Genomic DNA, 16631 nt, shown 5'->3' with positions numbered 1-16631 from the left:
GGATAGCCAAGCCCAGCATCTCGTCCCACTCCACCTGTAGCCAAGATCAAGATGAAGCCCCAACAGAATATTTTGTTGAACTGCAGGGCCACTTGGGTTGCTCAAGAGGTGAACCAGCCTTATACAAAGAACAAAATTGTCAACAGTGGAGCCAAGAGGCCAATAAAATGTAAGAGACAGATCTGGAGACAGATCTGTACACAGAAATACCACAGACTGTGACCCCACTTAACATTTTTTCTCTATACGTGCGTTTGTGTACCAACTGAGGATAATTCTTTGTGCAACTGATGAAGTAAGCTCTATAGCCAATCATCATGTCACTAAAAAACAAATTCTTTGTTGGTTTTGTTGCAACAAGCTGACATGGCTGCTCCTCTGGAATTTACAGCTTGGAAACTGGTTGTAAGAGTTGTAAGATAACTTCCCCAAGGCTACCCAGTGAATCCCATGGCAGAGCAGGAATTGATAAGGAAGGATCCCTATCTCCTCAGCTCACTGTCCTAGTCTGTCCAGAGAAGTGAAGTCAGGAAGGGACAGCTGCCTCAGTTCAGGCAGGTGCTTGTTTGCTGAACCCCTTCGCACAGCAGGGAGCCCATGGAGTTTCTGGAGAAAATAGCAGTGCAGCAATAAGGCATGTTGAGAAATATAATATGGTTATTCCTCCCACAGAATTATGTGAAGAAGGAGCAAAAAAAATAAAAAAAGGAAAAAAAAAAGGAAGGCATCCAATGGAAAATAGTCGAAAACTGTGCCACTTCATCATTCAGATGGGGGAAATTCTATTTCGGGTGCTTCTCCCATTCTCTACATAAGAAAAGGTAGCATGTCAGGGAAAACAAATAATCTCCTCAAATAATTCAGAGAAGATTTTAAAGAGTTATGGTAGTGCTGGACGGTCTATGCATTCGTAGAACTTTACATGTGTGTTAAAGTATGTGCAGTTTATAGCTTGAAAGTTTTTGGGTTTTTTTAAACTGGTTGGTTCAAGAAACTAGGCCATGCAAAATGGTGTCTATAGCTTTGCATAGTTGTGTCCGTCCTGGCCCCCATATAAGATTTATTTAGACATTTATACCTAGGGTTGCCAGCTGACCTGGAGAAAAATGTCCTCTCACTTTAATAGAGGCTTAATAGTCAGTTAAAGCTCTTCATGGCATAGTCGTTAATAATATCACTTAATAAATAACATCCCATTAATTAATAAATATTGTTAATAAATAACATCCCATTAAGCCTTTATTAAAGGGACAGGGCATTTTTCTCTCTCCAGGCAGTTGGCAACCCTATTTATACTCCGCTTTTCTTCCCATTGGGGAACCACCGTGTTCTCTCAGCCCCCCTTTTATCCCCTCAACAACCATTTTGTGAGGTAGGTTAGGCTGACAGAGAAAGTGACGTGCCCAAGGTCACCCAGCGAGCTTCCGTGGCAAATTGGAGAGTCAGTCCTGGTTTTCCAGCCAAGACCCTAGTTCAGCAGACTAACCACTACACAATACTGCAGCCAGATGTTTAGGTAGTTGTTCCAGTTTCCCTAAAGACTATGATACATGGTGGGGGAGCATTTTGTGGACATTCTGGCTTGAGGATGAGATTGTTCTACCTGAAGATACCATCTTTCTCACATAAATCTCTTTCTTTTGAAGCATCTTTCCAGAGCTAAAAACCCAACAGAGCGAGAAGCCATGACAAGGAGATTTTGTTTCCCCTCACCTCTTTTCATCCCATCCCATCCCAGTACCATCACCCCACCAGGGAAGAAAGCTAACCTGAATCTTCTGTATCATATCAATTACAGGTGGCCACACTGGTCCTTAGCAAACATTTTTTTTAAAGCTATGGAATACCTTTCATTAAGTCCAAGCAAAATAACCCAGTGCCACACGCATGCTTTCAAAACTACTCATCCTGCTGCATGTTCAAAAGCAAAGGGTGGGGGGAGATCTTCAGGACTGTCTGCATCTTGGGTAGAATGCTCTACTGACTTTATTAGGTAGAAGGTGTGTACAGTATCACCCAGAGCTAGTGTGGTGTGGTGGTTAAGAGTGGTGGTTTGGAGTGGTGGAGTCTGATCTGGAGAACCGGGTTAGATTCCCCACTCCTCCACTTGAGCGGTGGAGGCGAATCTGGTGCATTGGATTTGTTTCCCCACTCCTCCACATGAAGCCAGCTGGGTAACCTTGGGCAAGCCACAGCTGCGTTAGAGCTCTCTCAGCCCCACCTACCTCACAGGGTGTCTGTTTTGGGGAGGGGAAGGGAAGGTGATTGCAGGCTGGTTTGAGTCTCCCTTAAGTGGTAGAGAAAGTCGGCATATAAAAAACCCAACTCTTCTGCTTTTTCTTCTTCTTCTTCTTATGGGACGAAGGAGCAAAAAATTGAAGGCATCCAATGGAAAAATATTAAAATCAGCACTTAATCAATAATATTAATATACAGTATTGAATATGAATACAATAACATTAATATACAATCACAGGCCTCTCCTTTTGAGCTCAAAGTAGCGTATCCTGGTCATCCGGAAAATGCTTGTATTAGCCAGGCTAGTCTCATCCTCTCCTATAGTGTGCCGCAATGAGACTGAAAATAGACAGCCAGTTGTTACAACCAACTTAGTGCACGCATTGGAGCCCCCTAGCGGTACACCCACTTGATGCAGCCTAAAGTGTGGGATGCTTTAAAAACGTGTTCAGACTATTGCTCTCTGAAGCAATTGCAGCCTGCTTTCGTGGAACCAACTCACTCGATAACGTTGTTTTATTTTGTTTGATTATTTACTTCATTTATAGCTAAGCCTTTCTTGCTGAGATTCAAGGTCTCAGAATATAAAATAATCAGAGAACTCCGATTCATTGTACAATCGGACTAAGGTTACAGAATGGGATAACAACACAAACAAAAAGGAAAAAACAGGCATGACATACCATGATACACAAAGTAAGTAGGAAAGGCAGAAGACCATGGAGAAAAGGGAGGATGATATATACAAAAAACATTGCAATAGACTATGACCTTTTCCCTTATAGAGCAACTTCTTGTGTTGTTCCATGATGCTACAATTCCAGCCCCTTTACAAAAACAAAAAAGCCCCCTGAAGGGATTTAATCCTGAAGGAGCAAACTGACCTTGCACGTATTACGGAGACCTGGTAGAATAAAACTAGGGATGTAAATCTGACCCAGCTTTGCCCTCCCGGTTTCTCTGTACAGCAGCATGTTAGACCAGAGGATGGAGCGGTGGGGTCATGGTGGTCTATTGGAATTCCACCCATCTATCAAGATGTCTCATCTAGCAGTCTACCAATTTTGAGTGTGTGCTCCTGAAGGTCATAGAATAGAATCATAGAGTTGGAAGGGACCACCAGGGTCATCTAGTCCAACCCCCTGCACAATGCAGGAAATTCACAACTACCTCCCCCCCAAACCCCCAGTGACCCCTACTACATGCCCAGAAGATGGCCAAGATGCCTTCCCTCTCATGAACTGCCTAAGGTCATAGAATCAGCATTGCTGATGGCCATCTAACCTCTTCTTTAAAATCTCCAGGGAAGGAGAGCTTACCACCTCCCGAGGAAGCCTGTTCCACTGAGGAACTGCTCTGACTGTTAGAAAATTCTTCCTAATGTCTAGATGGAAACTCTTTTGATTTAATTTCAACCCGCTGTTTCTGGAACAACCTTCTGGGGCAACAGAAAACAACTCTATATGACAGCCCTTCAAGTACTTGAAGATGGTTATCATATCCCCTCTCAGTCTTCTCCTCTTCAGGCTAAACATACCCAGCTCCTCCAACCTTTCCTCATAGGACTTGGTCTTCAGACCCCTCACCATCTTTGTTGCCCTCCTCTGGACAGGTGAATGACCAGGACAGGGTAGGGATTCTGCTGGTGTATGTCCACCCTGATGCCCAAATATTTCTCTTCCTGAGCTGGCCAGTCTGGTCTCAGGCATTTTGGTGGAGACCCCAAGACTATTGGTCCTAGGTGACTTCAACATCCATGCCAAGACCAAGCTGTCAGTAGTGCCTCAGGATTTCATAGCATCCATGATGACCATGGGCCTGTCCCAAGTAATTACTGGCCTCGTATATTTAACAGGGCACATGCTGCATTTGGTCTACTGTGCTGCTAGAGAGGGAGATCTGGAGGTGGGGGAGTTAAAAGTAACTCCCTTGTCATGGATCGGACTCGGAGGGTTGCTATTGGAAACCAGTTATCATCACTGTGGACCTAATCTATGGCATTTCACAGGGCACAATTCTATCCCCCATGCTTTTCAATCTCTGTGTAAAGTCCTCAGGACAAATCATTCGTAGCTTTGGGGTTGGTTGTCATCAATATGCGTATGATAGCCAGCTCTATATATCCTTATCCAAGTCTCCTGGTGATGTGGTAGTGGTCCTAAATCACTAGACAGAAGTAATGCTGGTTGTTCAAATGGAGATCTTGAAGGACATTGTGCTCCCCACTTTTGATGGAATTCAGCTGACCCTTGCGAACTGGGTTAAGAGCCTTGGGGTTATACTGGACCCAATGTTATTGATGGAGAAGCAAGTTAATGCAGCTGCAAAAAATGCATTCTTCCAACTTAGTCTAGCCCACAAGATGGCTTCCTACCTTGACAAGGCCAAACTGGCCACCTGGATCCATATCACAGTAACATCGAGACTAGACTATATAGAGCTCTCCTTGAAGTCAGAGGCTTCAGTTGGTGCAGAATGCTACAGCTTGGCTATTATCAGGAGCATGCATATTACTTCCATTCTACAGTCAATTCATTGGTTGCTTATCAGTTATCAGGTTCAGTTCAAAGTATTGGCTATTACATACAAAGCCCTTCATGGCCATGGTCCCTCATATCTACAGGAGCGCCTCTCCCCCAGTGCCCCACCATGAAAGCTTCCCTCATCTTTTCAGGGCCTTCTGCAGATGCCAACCTGCAAATAGGCAAAATAAGCAACTGCCCATACATGTGCCTAGTCCATTGTGGCCCCCATCATGTGGAATGGTCTGCCTGAAGATGTCAGGAAGATTCAAACTATCCTAGCTTTCACAAACTGTACAAAACTGAAGTATTCAAAAGGGCTTTTCTACACAGGCAATAGAGTCACACTGTACCAAATATTTTACAAAAATACTTGGATGAATTATTACAGACTGTGGTCTATACTACTGTGTTTAGTTTGCTGAAACTAGGATCCTATTATGCAATTTTTGTATCATTGAATGTATCATGTTAATACTTATGCTTTGCTTCAGTTCTGTTTTTAGATTTCTGATTGGTTCTACAATCCTAATCCTATTGTATTACCTATTGAATGTCCTATCCTGTCAATTATATTGGCTCACTCTATGTAATCTGCCTTGAGTCCAGGAGACAAAGGCAGACTATAAATAACATATGTAAATAAAAAGAATAAAATGGACAGATTGTTACCTGATATAGTTTAGATTCACTGCTTCCTCTTCCCTCCATGGGGTGGTGGACCCATTAAGATGGTCCATCCCAGCCAGTTGATGGATCATGACGGATTCCTGACTGCGCCTGGGAATTTCCCCACCTCAGCTGATGATGATTCTGTCAAGGCTCTGGCTGCTCTCTGGAATATCGAAATGGCCCAGGCTGATGCCACAATTGCCCCCAATAACACTCTCCTCCTTCAGCAGACTCCCTAGTTTACAAGGCAACTGATAGCAATGAAATGGGAGGGACAACAGCTAGAACATTGCTGGGGGAGAACAAAGTGAGGCAAATGGAATGTGGCTTAGTCCATATTAGAGCCTATTCTGTAGTGCTGGTGGCGGCAAAAAAAAAAAAAAGCAATATGTGTGTGTGTGTGTGTGTGTGTGTGTTAAGTCCTGTCAAGTCGCTTCCGACTCATGGCGATCCTATGAATCAATGTCCTCCAAAATGTCCCATCTTTGACAGCCTCGCTCAGATCTTGCAAATTGAGGGCTGTGGCTTCCTTTATTGAGTCCATCCATCTCCTGTTGGGTCTTCCTCTTTTCCTGTTGCCCTCAACTTTTCCTAGCATGACTGTCTTTTCTAGTGACTCTTGTCTTCTCAAAATGTGACCAAAATACGATAGCCTCAGTTTAGTCATTTGAGCTTCTAGGGACAGTTCAGGCTTGATTTGATCTATAACCCACTGGCTTGGTTTTTTGGCAGTCAACGGTATCCATAACACTCTCCTCCAACACCACATTTCAAATGAATCAACTTTCTCCCTATCAGCTTTCTTCAACGTCCAGCTTTCACACCCATACATAGTAATAGGGAATACTATGGCATGAATTAACTTAATCTTGGTGGCCAGTGACACATCCTTACACTTCAGAATCTTTTCTAGCTCCTTCATGGCTGCCCTTCTCAGTCTCAATCTCCATCTGATTTCTTGGCTGCAGTCTCCCTTTTGGTTGATGATGGAGCCAAGTAAGTCTTCAACAATTTCTACTTCCTCATTGTCAACCTTAAATTGTGTAATTCTCCTGTAGTCATAACTTCTGTCTTCTTGATGTTCAGCTGTAGTCCTGCTTTGGCACATTACATTATATCACCATGGTATTGGACTCTGACCACATGATGGCCCTCTGTGATCAATTTGCTACTTATTTTGCACTCATTTACCTAGATCCACTCTTGGTTAGATGCTGGCATGGATACATGTTCAGACAATGTACCTTTGGCATCTGCTTGTCCGATTTATAAGGATGCCTTTCAGCATGTGGCACCTGAGAATGTGGACAGTATCCTTGGAGAGGTGAGGCCTACTACCTGTGTCCTTGATCCTAGTCCTTCCTAGCTGATAAAAGCAGCCAGAGGGGGGCTGGCAAAGTGGGGAAGAGGAGCTGTAAATGCTTCCTTGAGAGCAGGAGTTGTGCTGCATCTATGCTGACAAGACAGAGGTGCTCTGGGTTAGTGGAAAGGTAGACCAGGAACTTGAAATCTTATCTGTCTTGGATGGGGTTACACTACCCTTGAAAAGCCAGGTTTGCATCTTGGGAGTGCTTCTTGACACAGCATCACCTCATAAAATCAGATGACTGCTGTGGTTCAGAATGCTTTCATTCAGCTTTGGCTGGTGCACCAGCTGCACCCATTCCTGGCTCAGTCTGATCTAGCCACAGTGATCAGTGCCTCAGTTACATCAAGACTGAATGTGCTCTACTTGGGGCTCCCTTTGAAAAGTATCCAGAAGCTGCAGCTAGTGCAGAATGCTGTAACTAGACTGCTGGTTGAGGCCAACTACCAGGAGCATGTGACCCTGATCCTACAGCTATTACACTGGCTACCAATAAGCTCCTGAGCCCAATTCAAAGCATTGGTTTTGGAGATATAAACGGCAAAAAAAACAAGTATTTTTCAGATCAGGATATCAGGGAGCTTAAAAATATCAGTATTCCCGGTTATTCCGGTTCCAAATATTGGTTTATTATTATTCAAAAACATTATTTGAGGGGTGGGGGTTGTAGGGGCTGTTTTAAAAGTTAATAGTACCAAAATTGCCAAGCAGCTGTTGGTGCATGTCCTCTGTTGAACTCCCAAGTTTCAAGAACATTGGGTCAAGGGGTGCAATTCTATGGGTCCCTGAACAAGGTGCCCTCAGCCATCCTCCACTGTTTTCAGTGGGGGAGGGATTTCATGCTTTCTCCAGGGCAAAAGCCAATAGCAAAACACACTCGAGCATTCAGCAGCAGCCACTGGTCAAATGCCTCCCATGAAAACAGAACCAACAAGCCTAACAGAACCAATGCAGAACCAGGGAATCTTAGCAGACTCACAAGCCAATGTGGCAAGCCCAATGGAACCAATGTCAAACCAGAGATTCCCAGAAGAACAACCTTAAGCAAGGGGGCACTTTTGCAAGTCCAGCAGAACCCATGTCAATCCACAGAAACCCAGAAGAACCTCAAGCCAATGTGGCATGCCCAACAGGCTTTGGCGGTGATTCTTTGATATGTATTTGGATCCAGATATACCCCAAAAATACTGATAAGGAATGGGGTTGTATATTTTTGGATCAGATATATCCAAGTATACATCCCTAATTGGCTTTGTCCTTTAAAACCCTACATGGCTTGGGACCGGGGTATCTGAAGAACTGTCTTCTCTCATACGTTCTGGCCTTGGAATTAAGATTACAGGGAGAGGCCCTTCTGACTTTCCCACCAATCAAAGAAGCTCATTTGGTGGGTACATGAGAGAGGGTCCTTTTGATGACAGTCTCACAGTTATGGAACAACCTCTCCAGGAAGGTACACCTGGCCCCCTCACTTTCAATCTTTAGGAGGCAGTTGAAGACGGTTGTATTTAGGTCTGTATTTGACTAATTTCGTTTTTTCTTTTTTGGCAGACCTAATTGAGATTTTAAATTGTGGTCTTTTATGCATTTTTTATTATTGTATTATTAGTTACATTGTAAGCCACCTTGAGTTCCACAAGGTAGACTAATAAATTTGCAGCATGGCTGCAAGGGACTCTCCTTAGACGGTCACCGAAGTTTGGTGAACTTTGGAACAGGGGGTCCAATTTTATGGACCAGCAAAGGGGTCACCCCATCCTCCAGGCATTTGCTTTGCTGAGCTGTCCGTCGGTTTTCAGATTCAGAAGTTAAGTATCGCCGAGGACTGGCGAAAAGAGCTGATTGGCAGGCTGGCGTCTCAAAGTCTGGGGGCTCCACTCGTATCTGGGGTACATAGCATGATGTACTTGCAAATTAGCTTCCAAACTGAGGAAAACAGCTTAAATGCAAGAAAAATAAGGCACAAAAACATTTATTTTGGTGGCAAATGACATCCTGTGAACAGTCCTTTATTGTGGTCATCAAAAATCTGATTTCAAGAGATGGTCATGGTGCGGGAAAACAAAGCCTCTACTCAGGACAACCTTCAGTTTGACAACAGGTTTTCGGGGGAAGGGGATATTGGAGCCAGCCAAAGTCTTGACCACGGGGGCTGTCTGAAGGAGACTGCTCCTTCAAGGAAGCCTGGTGGTGTGAGCAGCTGTTGAAGCTGGTTCTTTTTAGTCAGAGGGTATATCCCTCCAGACAGGACTTGGTGAGCCCCATCTTTTTTTAAAAAACCTTTTGCTTGATCCATATCAACCCACTGAATGATTGGTCACACCAAGTTATCTCCGATTACACAACCCTGACCTCAAAAGGGCCCCAGCTATGGAGCCCTAACAAAACCAGTCAACAAAAGAGAGGAAAATGGGAGAAAGCATAGAGCCATGCATCTGAGCAAAGGTGACTAGCCAAACCCAAAAAAGCCGAATAATTATTAAAGCTGAATAATTATTATAGGTGATTTGGGAATCACCTATTCGGCTTTGGGGAGAGTCCCAGGTTTTGGTGTTTGGTAAACCCAAAACATGAATATTGCCGAAACGGCTAATTTCGTGTTTATTTTTGGTTCAGGTTTATTGATATGCACAACCCTAGTTGGAATATGTCTGTTCCTTTATATTTCCCTCTGTTTGGTTCCTGCAATAGCTTTAGTGTTTACCGTGTATGGTTTAAGGGCGCCTTAGATTTTAAAATTATGTTGTAGTTTTAAACGGTATACTGCGTTTGGTTTTAAATTGTGGGAAACTGTTGTGAGCTGCTCTGAGCCCAACCTGGTCATGAAAGGGTAGCATCACCGTAAAAGGCTAGGGGCCAGGCACAACTGAGACACCATCCCTGAAAAAGCCCTGGCTCTGGTTGCTGCCCACAGCAGCCTGAATAGCCCAGCTCAGACTGCGCTTATCCGAACTTGGAAGCTAAGAAGGGTCAGACACAGGTAGTACTTGGAGGAGAGACAACCAAGGAAGACAGGGGTTGCTGTATGGAGGAAGGCAACGGCAAACCACCTCTGCTTGTCTCTTGCTTGTAACACCCCATGAATGAGGTCACAACGAGACATCTGTGATTTGAAGACATGTTCTTCTGGTTGATGCCCACTTCCTTCCAAAAGTGGGGCACACAGAGCAGGGCCTTTGGTGCTGACTGCAGGTCCACATGGCCCTTGTTGCCCAAGCCCAGGAACCAGAGGTCACAACATCCCAACTCATGCCAAGGAATCGTTGGGCCACAGAAGGCCTGTGGGGATTGTGTTCAGGCTAGCATGACAAACTCCTCAGAGAGTTGGTGGAAAATTCCAGCTCCACTTAATCCCTGGGCCTTCTGAAAAACCGTGACATTAAGCATAGATCCAAACAGGAAAGAATTAGCAGGAGAAATGCCTTTCTTCTTGCAACCGCCACGGCTGTGCCAGGAGTAAGCAGCAGCAGCAGCAGCTGAGGGTCCACCCCTGCTTCCCCTCCCCGGACTGCCTCTCTAAACACACAAGGCTTACTGGGAAGATTAAGAGAGAACAGAGCAAAAGACGACAGAGTCCCTTTTGTAATGGGAATGGGATTAAGGAATCAAGTGACCGGTTGCAACTCCCAAGTGGTTTTCAGGCTTCTTAGAGCCCCGTGCCACTGTCAGGTTCATTCCCTCACAGGCCACAGAGGTGGCAGAAGGTAGGGTGTGGAGCGTGCAGCCACAAAACCCAACCAGGACTCATGCCAGGCCAGTCTTTGCACGTCCCGGAGCCTTCTTCTGTAAGTACCAGTCTACCACTGCTGAGGGATCCTGTGCGAGGTTTCTTGCTAAGTTAGATACTTGTGTTTCTGCCTTTTGTGTCAGGGTATCTTTTTCAGTTTGGTGGCTACCAGTTCCAAATACTCAATAAGCTCAGGGAGCATAACTTGAAAAACAATGTTCATAACGGAAAGTTTCTTCAGACTTCCATTTTGTGAGGCAGGTATGCATTTAAGTTGTCTTCCATACCCAGAAGGTAACAGGATGCAAATGACATCAACGGTGGGGGGGGGGGGATCTTTGACTTGTGTGTGTGTGAAGTGCCTTCAAGCCGCAGCCGACTTATGGCGACCCCTTTTGGGGGTTTTCATGGCAAGAGACTACCAGAGGTGGTTTGCCAGTGCCTTCCTCTGCACAGCAACCCTGGACTTCCTTGGTGGTCTCCCATCCAAATACTAACCAGGGCTGACCCTGCTTAGCTTCTGAGATCTGACGGGATCAGGCTAGCCTGGGCCATCCAGGTCAGGGAATCTTTGACTTACCTTAAGTGAATTTGGATATATATATTTACAGTGTACACCACATTGAGGTTAGCTTCCTATATTATGGAATTGCTCAGTGCCCATTATGTTTGCCAGCATTAATCAGAGTAGGGTTGTGTGCCTTAACATCTGAGTGAGAGGAAGCCATTTGTCAGGAGAAATTATGCACTTTGCTACAGCACTGTATATATTCTGCATTTCAGTTGCATAAGAAAAATATCTACTAGGTGCTGTGCAGAAACCAAAGTTGTTTCGATTATAAAGAACTTAGTAATATCTTCACATGGTGTGTGCATGTGTGCATTTCTGATCTGTTCCATTCTTGAGGAAGAGTTAAACCACAGTTCCCCAGTTCATCCTTTGTCACAAAATGCCAATATATAGAAGCTGACAGGTATAATGGGTGTGATGGGGGGGAAAGTGTCCTGCCCTGGTTAACTTTCATTTGGACTCAAACACAAGCCTCTTCCAGGCTCTGACACCACAGCTAATCTCACTGCCTTTCTTCTTAACATTTGACAAGTTGGGGCCCACAGTCACTGCTTTTTTCTGGGGGGGGGGGGGACAAATGATTAAGAAATTCTTTTGTGCAATACTTCTGAACCTCAGGGCTAGATAAGTAGTTTTCTGCTCACCTTGATTGGAACCGCAGCAGTCTTGCTCTCTAGTGCACCTGCCCAGGAACAGGTGAGCTGGAAAATGCCCCAATCTCAAGTTTTTAATGCAGGAGGGTGTGGTTTTGAACTCTCTCTCACCATGCTGTATGGAAGTGGGGGGCCCTGATTTTATCTCCCATTCCAACATACTAAGTTGTTAGGGGTTCCAACTAGTGATGCCAGCCTCCAGGTGGGCCCTTGGGATATTCTGGAATTACAGCTCATTTCCAGACCACAGAGATCAGTTCCCATGGAGAAAAAGGCTATTTTGGAGGGTGGATTCTATGGCATCGTACCCCACTGATCTCCCTGTCCTCCCCTGGCTCCATCCTCAAATCTCCAGGAGTTTCCCAACCTGGATCTGGCAACCCTACCCCCCATCCCCCACCAGGGGAGGGGATAGGGCTGCCAACCTCCAGGTACTAGCTGGAGATCTCCTGCTATTACAACTGATCTCCAGCCAATAAAGATCAGTCCACCTGGAGAAAAGGGCCACTTTGGCCATTGGCGTCTATGGCACTGAAGTAGGGTTGCCAACCTCCAGGTACTAGCTAGAGATCTCCTGCTATTACAACTGATCTCCAGCTGATAGAGATTAGTTTACCAGGAGAAAATGGCCACTTTGGCAATTGGACTCTATGGCATTAAAGTCCCTCCCCCAACCCTGCCCTTCTCAGGCTCCACCCCAAACATCTCCCACAGGTGGTGAAGAGGGACCTGGCAACCCTAGTTCTAACACATCTTAAAAGAGTTATGGGGGGGGGGGATTCAATTTGACTGGAAGAAGCACTTTTCCTTCAACCCCCCCTACTATTTTAAACCGTTAGAGCCTTTTAAAGCATGTCACATTCTAGAGTGAGCTTGCAGAGGAGAACATGATTTGGGATCTGGGTATATGCACCTCATAGCAAGTATCTCTCCCTTCAGGAAAATATAAGTTTCCCATTACCCCACTAGTTTATTTTCTTCATTCAACCGCCTCAATATTTTGTTGCTCAGCGCCCACTGGGCGATTTCAGTGGGTGGGGGTGTTTTATTTACAGACTTTCCTATGAACATTTGTATTGTTTCCTGCATAGGATAGTAAATACAACCACAAACCAACCCCATGTAATCCTACAACTACCCTTTTCCTCAACACAGTCCATCAGCAAGAGAAGAAGTAAAAGACAGGGCTGATACCCAGTTGGCTGAGAGTAGAGATTTAAAAATCAGAGGGTGAGAGAACGGCGGGGGAGCGGAGGGGAGAGGTAGCAACATGGAAGCAGCTAAACAAAGAATGAAAGTGAAGCATCACTGCTCAAAGAGATAAAAGAAATCTTGCCAAATGCAGGTGAAGATCTGATGAGCTTGGTCTGCGTTGTATGCCCTTATACTAAGATATAACATATCACTGACCCAATCATCCACAAAAGGAGGAATATGAAAGTTCAGGTTAGGGTTGCCAACCTCCAGGTGATGGCTGGAGAGCTCCTGCTATTACAACTGATCTCCGGCCAGTAGAGATCGGTTCACCTGGAGAAAATGGCCGCTTTGGCAATTGGGCTCTATGGCATTGAAGTCCCTCCCCTCCCCAAACCCTGCCCTCCTCAGGCTCCGCCCCAAAATCCTCCCACCGGTGGTGAAGAGGGACCTGGCAGACCTAGTTCAGGTACTGGAAGATAATTCACTTGGCGACCAGTATTGCCCTTTGAATCCATAACACGTAGGGTTGCCACCTCCAAGTCCAGAAATTACTTGAGAGCTGGGGGTGGAGCCTGGGAAGAGCAGCGTTTGGAGAGTGGAGGGACTGCAGTGGGCTATAATGCCATAGAGTCCACCTTCCAAAGCAGCCATTATCTCCAGGGGAACTGAACTCTGTGGTTTGGAGAGCAGTTGTAAATCTTGGAGATCTCCAGGCCCCACCTGGTGTTTGGCAACCCTAGTAGCACATGATATTTGGGAGATGTGTTTCATTTACCGACTTGTATTTTCTACATACCCAGGAAGGCCCTAGAGCAGTGGTTCCCAACCTTTTTTTGACCAGGGACCACTAGGACTTTTTTATTCGGTGCAGGGACCCCAAGGTTCAAAATAAAAATTCTGAGAATTTGAAAATAAACTTTAATCATAACTGTTAGTTAAACATTAAACTTAGAATAATATTTGAATATATATTTTATAATAGAGAACTTTTAATTGAAAATATTAATTTATTATGGGTTTATAACTTTGTTTCGCAGACCTTAATTTAGTTCTCACGGACCCCTGGGGGTCCATGGACCCCTGGTTGGGAACCAGTGCCCTAGAGTATGCACAATCCTCTGCTTTGTCTGCGGATTGCCCAGTTTGGCTGCCATACGGTGAGGCACAGGACCATCAAGTTTGCTAACAGAAAGAATGGTTTTTTGTAGTTGTAAAAGGCACAGTAAGAGATGCTGAGTATCTGTGTGGCTGCAAATATGATACAGGACTTCTCAGAAAAAGTTACTAATTGTTTGAAAAGGAAACGAGTCCTCCCACATTGAAATTAGCTTGTCAACAATTGTCAACAAGAAGGTCCTGAATCTGCTCTAGCCGTTCTCTTCAGCTAGAGATATTTCCTGGCATGGTCAGGTCTGCAGTTTCCCAGCATTATTTCCCCGGTGTCCTGTAAGGAGAGGTTCTGTCCTTGCTGCTATGGATGCTGGGCGTGTGCACAGGTTGTTTGACAGCCATTCAAGGAGATGCCAGGAGAACTCAATTAGCTCCGAATAGACCCAAATGTTGGGGCCCCTCTCCTAGACCCTGGGAAAGAGAACCCAATCCAAGAGTAAAACGATTATTAAGAAGGGCTGAGCTGTTTGCAACAGGGATGTGTATTAGATTATTAACTCATGGAAAACACAATGAAAAGGTCACTATTATTACAAAAAACAAATGCAAAGACCATTGACCTGATACCTAGCTGTCCGGTTTAGAGTTTAAGGAGGTCATAGGTAAGGGCAGGGGTAGTACTTAATAATGGCAAGGACTACATTGCCCAGGGTGCATCAGATGTATCCGACCAAGCATCCAGGAGAAGGAGGAAAGAAGGAGCAGAGATTCTCCTCCCATGCAAGCCTGTCGGTCCTTGTCTGGATGGTCTAGGCTAGGCTAGCAACTGCATCAAGAACCTGGCCTCAGCCACTGGCCTGCCTGCACATTGGGGAGGAGGGGAGGAGGGGAGGAGGAGGAAGCCGATGGCGAGGGAGACGAAAAACAAATAGGCTTAATAACAACAATAACTAACAGTTAATAACAACAATAACTAACAATAACTAAGTGGCTGCACAATGAAGACCAGAAAGAGTCCAAAGAATAAATGCTGCAACTACCTAAATAATACAGGGGTCAGTCTTTATGCCCACCTAGGTGTCTGTGCATTGCAGTGTCTCATCACTTCAGTACCCAACACTTGATTGGTCACAACTGAAAATGGGACCTGCTCCACTGTTGGAGAAACTGATTGAGAGCCAGCGTTACGTAGTGGTAGAGGGTTGGACTAGGATCTGGGAGACCAAGGTTCATAATCCCCACTCTACCATGGCAGCTTGCTTGGTTACCTTGAGCCAGAGTTGTTGTGAAGACAAAATGGAGGAGAGGAGAATGATGTAAACCGCTTTGGGTCTCCACTAGGGAGAAAGGTGGGGTATAAGTGAAGTGAATAAATTAGTTTTTAAAAAATGAACTACGAATACAATTCCCATACCTGGATCTCAGTTGCCTGGATCCTGCAAAAAATATCTGTGCGCATCAGCATTTGTGTGTGTGTGTGTGTGTGTGTGTGTGTGTGTGTGTGTGTGTGTGTGAGAGAGAGAGAGAGAGAGAGAGAGAGAGAGAGTTGTAAGTGCAGGTGCGCATCTGGCTGCCCATCCCCATCCACGTATCTTTTGATATATATGATGAATATCTGGTACCACCCTATGATCAACTGCCTGCAACTAGAGTTGCAGGGAGGGGCTGTGGCTCAGAGGAAGAGCCTCTGCTCTGCATGCAGAACATCCCTAGTTCAATCCCCAGCATCTCCAGTTAAAAGGATCAGGTAGAAGGTGAAGTGAAAGACCCCTGCCTGAGACCCTGGAGAGCCGCTGTCTGTCTGAGTAGACAGTACTGACCTTGATGGACCAAGGGTCTGATTCACCATAAAGCAGCTTCATGTGTCAATATGTTTACTGGAGTACGATGACAATGCAGAATGTTTGTAATTTTTATCTCCGAATCCAAGAACTGATGTCAATTGTCAATCCAAACAGGCTTTTTTCTTTTACCAAATACAGCCTTTTGGGCTGCCAATTCAAGGAAGAGGCCAATATATTGGGGATAAAGCCGTTTGAACTCTTTCCTCTGCTGTTTTCCCATTAATCATCCCAAGTTGCTGTTATCCTTACTGTGGAAAACATATGGAAGAGGTAAGCAGTGTGGTTTAGATTAAGCATTGAAATTAATATAGCTGATCCGATTGGCATGATTGCCATCTACACAGGAAGAGAAGGAGACTACTGTTCATTTTGATATTCATTCATGCAAATTGTTACAAGTGTTAACATTCCCATTCATTAGCCTGAGGACAAGTATTTTTTAAAAACCAGGTTGCAAAATTACCAAATGGCAGCCTCAGATAATGCTGGCCATTGTCTTCCTCTTAGTTCAGTCTAGGGTTGCCAGTTCCCTCACTGCTACCAGCAAGAAATTTTGGGGGGCGGAGCCTGAAGAGGGCAGAGTTTGGGAAGGGGAGGGGAGGGACTTCAATGCCATAGAGTCCAATTGCAAAAGCGGCCATTTTCTCCAGGTGAACTTATCTCTATCAGCTGGAGATCAGTTGTAATAGTGGGAGATCTCCAGCTAGTACCTGGAGGTTGGCAACCCTAGT

This window comes from Euleptes europaea, chromosome 6 (assembly GCF_029931775.1).
Source record: "Euleptes europaea isolate rEulEur1 chromosome 6, rEulEur1.hap1, whole genome shotgun sequence".
NCBI classification, from domain to species: Eukaryota; Metazoa; Chordata; class Lepidosauria; order Squamata; family Sphaerodactylidae; genus Euleptes; species Euleptes europaea.
This window is presented reverse-complemented; position numbering follows the sequence as displayed.